Source organism: Castor canadensis, chromosome 6, assembly GCF_047511655.1.
Source record: "Castor canadensis chromosome 6, mCasCan1.hap1v2, whole genome shotgun sequence".
In the NCBI taxonomy this organism is placed as follows: domain Eukaryota; kingdom Metazoa; phylum Chordata; class Mammalia; order Rodentia; family Castoridae; genus Castor; species Castor canadensis.
This window is the reverse complement of record NC_133391.1, coordinates 170,917,879-170,923,164: the sequence shown is the minus strand read 5'-3', so window position 1 is coordinate 170,923,164 and position 5,286 is coordinate 170,917,879. Positions and strand designations below refer to the sequence as shown.

The following is a 5,286-nucleotide window of genomic DNA, read 5'->3' as shown; positions in this document are numbered from 1 at the left end:
TAGAAACTGCATCTCTACTAAGGCTGTACAAACTGTATTTCTTGTCAGTATTCTCTTTAAAACACAAATAACAACTATTTACACTGTATTTATGTTTTATTAGGTAACAATGTAAAGAATAAGGAAGCATGTGCATAGGTTAAATGTAAGCACTGTGCTATTTGATACAAGAGGTACATAAGGATTTTGATGTAGTCTTGGGGTCCCAAAACCAATCCCCCTGGGATACCAAGGGATAACTATCCAGGATCATCTGACCACATTGCCCACTCCTATGAAAAGTCACCTAACTTAAAATTGATGTCGAAATAAGCAATGGTTTCCCAGATGAATTTTTTTCTTTCTCTGTTTATTTTATTGTTTTTACATTTACTTACATGTGTATGCATTGTTGTGCCGTCTCCACCCCCAGCCCCCCAATCCCCTGCTTCCGGGCAGAAACTGTTTCACTCTCTTCTTCTTAGATAAATTTTTAATTTTTGATTTAAGATAATTCCAGGCATCTTGGAAGCAACAAAAAATAAGTAAAAATTTTTAAATTTACTTACTGAACTCTGAATTTTTTTCTGGCTCACATTAGGAAATAACAAACTGCCACTGATAATTAGGGTCATAGGATGAGCTGTCTCTAGAATGGTTTGACTAAATATGACTCCCCCTTGTACTCTGGTCACCACAGACTGGGTGACTTATAAATAACAGAAACTTGTTTACCACCATTGTGGAGGCTGAAGGTCCAAGATCAAGGGATCAGAAGGTTTGGTGTCTGACAGGGACCTGCTTCTTGGTTCATAGGTGGCTCCTGCTATTATGTCTTACCTTGGTGGAAGGAGCAAGACAGTTCTCACAGTCTCTTTTATAAGGGTACTACTTCTATTCAAGAGGCCCCACTCTTGTGACCTATTCACCTCCCACAGGGTCCACCTCCCAATAAGGTCATATTGTTACTTAGTTTTCAATACATAAATTTTGGATATGCCCTAACATTTAGACCAGAGTAACTGATTTTGTGTTTCATTAATTATGCACCTTGGTTAAGATATCTAAAAACTGAACCAAATTTTTCTCAGCTGAAAAATGGAGATGATATGCTACTGAATTCTCAGGTTGTGTATGAAGATGAAGGGGAATAATTATAAAACCTAGCACAGCACCTAATCTTCAGTAGCAATTCCTACAATTGCCACTTTTATTATTGTTTGTAAAAAATGAACAGAGTTATACATTATTTTTGGAAGATATATTCATAAAATGAAGTACAAACATAATTTTTAAGTAAAATGCACAAAGTATTTAAGATAAATTTCAGTTTTTAATCACTTAACTGTCCATTTCTAAATTACTCTCTAATGATAAACATATTGCTGCCTCCCCCAACAACGTATATCTCAACCAAAAAAATACTGTTATCCTACAGTTGATTATCAAATTTTTCCTTCTATGTGCGCTTATGAGGCAAGTTTGTTGAAAATTAAAACAATTTTTGTCCACAAAATTTTATTATTTTCCCAAATTTATCAATATATGTATCAATCTTTCGGGTCCAATGAATTTAAATATAAAAAGGATTATTGTCCACATATAATATTGATTAATGGATTTTTTCCTCTTTCCTTTTTTAAGCATGGAAATATACTTAAAACAACAAGTTGGAAGGAATGAGAGAAACTCTTGGGTTGAAATCTTTAGATTTTCTTTCTTAAATGGGATATGCATGGTCAAACACAAGCCTACAAACTGAGTACAGCACAGAAGTTCAGTCCATGGGTTAACAATGGAGTTTTCATCTCTTACTGCTGTGCTCTGAGCTGGTGAGGGCAAAGAGACTCTGCCTCCAATAGAAATGTAGGACTCTCCTCTTCCCAGGAGGCTGATGAAGACATACAATGCCTCATTCTCCATCTCCAGACCCTGTGGATTCATGATGGGCTTGAAGTTCAGTTGCACGGAAGATCGAAGGCACCATGCCTTCTTCATGGCACAGAACTCTTTCCTGAGCTTCACATAGAATTTGCTGAGCTGTAACTCAGACTCAACAAAGCAAAGTGATATGAAAAAGATGAATTGCCTTATGTTTTACAAACCACCCCCTCAAACTTTGGCACCAGAAACATCCCTCAGATGGCAGAGACCTTTTTCCTCTTGTTTGTTTTCCTCTGGTATCTTCTGACACCACCACCACCAAAGAAGTCACCCTTACAACTCACAGCTTCAGGCTTTAGTTATTCTGTCCCAATGTGAGAGAAATGGAGAAGAAAGACTCTTGTATGGGGATAAGTGTTGAGTCATGGGAAATCCACAGAAGCATGATTCACCAAGAATGGACTGGAGTGGGCACTAGAGTCCTCCAGTTGCTTCACTGAGTTGTGGACAGCCTGAGGCACTGTCTTACTGTCCTCATAGGGCAGACATGATGGGATGGGGAATCACAAATAGATGGAAAATCAAAATGTTCCTTCTTCCTCCCCTGTGAATTTCCATATGTCTCTTCTTTCTCTGTGTCATTATTTCCCTTTTGCTTTCTGAGGCTTATTCTTTGAGACTTTGTCTTCATATCTACTGCCCTAATTTTTTTCTTTTTTAAATTCTTACTTGAGGTTGAATATATTTAAGGAATGCAACATAACATACACACATACACACGTGTATGTTATGTAGTGAACTGATTACTACAGTGACACTCACTAACATGTCCATTTCCATGCCTTGGTAACGTGTGTGTGTGCATGTGCTTGTGTGTGTGTGTGTGTATGTGTGTGGTATGAGCACTTACGATTGAATCTTTGGGCTTCTAGTATTACATTCCAAAAGGTAGCACATGCAATTGGGAATGCATGGAAGACAGATTGGATGCAACAGAGTTCTGGGCCAAGGGATGGAGCAGGGAGAATGAGCTAAAAGAGGACAGTAAGGCCCTGAGAGCTGGTAATGCTGACCATCTGTTATAGTGCTGCTCTGAAGAAATTTGATTAGATTTCCAGGACCATGAGTTCTACTGCAATCGCTCTGCAGCCTATGCCACAAAAGGAGACTACTGGAAAGCTATAAGGATGGTTACAAAGGAGCTGACCTAGGTTCTGAATGGGGCAAGGGCAAGGGCTACTGGGGAAAAACAGATAAACCAATTTGAAGAAGACACATGAACCTGTGAGGAGCAGTTAAAGCATGAAGCAAACAATTCTCATCCAGAGAAAGCTTACAGAATATGGAGACCCACTTGTCAGAGAGGAAATTCATGAGTCCTTTCAACATGCCTGATGCATACTAGAAGTTTCAGAGGGGTCCTTGGACAAGGACAATGCTCCATGATCCTATCGCTAACTGAAAGAGCAACTATAGAAAGAACCTATCCAACCTGGGCAGAAAATTGTGAGATCTCCAGGTCAGGACCACTTTCATTGTCTTCCTAGGGATTGACCTGGGCACTACAGGTGGTGAGAAAGAGCCTGAAACATCCCACCTCTTCCTCCAAAAAGAAGATCAAGTCAGAGCCAATGGAAGATCTCCTAGATAATAAAAAGCAGGTACTGAATGAAAAATCGAGGAATAATGTCTACAAGAAGAAAGACTTTGACAAAGCTCTGAAGCATTATGACAGAGCCAAGGAAGCAGGCCCCACCAACATGACTCAAATTGTCGATCAAGTAACAGCATATTTTGAAAAGGATGGCCACAATAAATCCTGGGAACTTTGTGAAAAGGCCATACATGTGGGAAGAGAGAACTGAAAAGACTATCAACAGATTGCAAAAACTTATGCTCAAATTAGCAATTCCTACTTCAAGGAAGAAAAAGTGCTAGTGTGCCATCCATTTCTATATCTCTGGCAGAGCACTGAATCCCAGTTATGATCAATAAATGGCAACAAGCAGAGAAAATCCTAAAGCAGTAAGAGGAATTGGCTTACAAACTGGCTTTGGAGCAAAAGAACAAGAGCCACTAGTGCTTTCAGAAAGGGGACTATCCCTAGGCCATGACTTCATTAAACAGAACACAAGAGAAGCCAGAGTGAGCAGCAATGAGGCTGCCTGCAACATCAAAGTCCTGGAATTTCAACTGGTGCTCAGGGACTGTGAGCGATGTAATCACCTGATGCCAACCTTCATTTATGACTACACACAGGAAACCATGAAGGACTGCACAATTAGGTGTGGACCAGAAGGCACTTGACCTGGACTCCAGCTGAAGAAGGTAACAGATGGCGAACACCACTGTATGATGATGGTTCAGTTCAGCCCTGATGTTGTGAAATGAGGGGACATGGCTGACCCTGAGGTGCACCAGACCTGGCCATGAGGCTCAACCTGGAGCAGATCTGGAAGGAACTCCTCCATTCAACAAAGACTTAAGGAATTCTGTAATGATATAGAAGACCCAGAAGTCGATGGATATGGGTCTGATCTCAATTCAGTAATACCTTGCTCATCTCTTCCCTTCTCCCTCATATGGAAAGAGTGCTGGGACCATGGCAGACACCATGGATCAGAGGGAGATGAGGAGAAAGAACAATGTAACTTTAAAATTTATTCATGCCTACACTGTGCACTGGCCACATGTATGGTGTCTGGACTCTTCCCTTGAGTTCTTATCTCTTTCCTGTGTTCCTCAGTCACTGCCATGGCTGCTCTCCCATAGTTCATTATTTTTTCATTTGGGAAAGTAGGCACATATGAGGAGGAGAGGGTGTTCTTCCCAAACTGGGGTTCTAGCTGTCTTCACATTGTTACACCATGTCTTCTTATCCAAACAATGAGCCACTTAGGCATTGTTATATGTTGAAAAAATGGAAAGAAAGAAATTCACTCAAATTTCAAGTATCCCACACAGTGTGACTAACTGTACTTCCCAGGCAGGTCTTCACACATTAGGTCTCTAGAATTTACTCACTATCCATAACTGAGACTTTGTAACATTTGACTAGCATCTCTCCCTTTTCCCTACTCCCCTTTGCCTCTTTCACCCCTTGTAACCACCATTCTACTTTCTGTTTCTATGAATTTGACTTTCTTAGATCCCACATGTGAGATCAATCAGTATTTATTTGTGCCTGGCTAATTTCATTTAATATAATATCATATAGATTCACTTATGTTGTGCCAAATGTCAAGGCTGGATAATATATAATATAATGTAATATGATATGATATGATATGATAAATATATAATATATGATATAATATAATATAACTATATCTATAATTATAATTTCTTTTCTATGCATTAGGCTAATTCCATATATTGGCTATTGTGAAGAGTGCTGCAGAGAACATAGGAGTTCAGATGTTT

At 39.5% G+C, this 5,286-nt stretch overlaps 1 pseudogene; it reads left to right on the top strand.

Moving 5' to 3' along the window:
* The first annotated feature begins 2,834 nt into the window (after positions 1 to 2,834).
* Positions 2,835 to 4,170, top strand: LOC109681142 (stress-induced-phosphoprotein 1-like; annotated as a pseudogene).
* Positions 4,171 to 5,286: the final 1,116 nt, after the last annotated feature.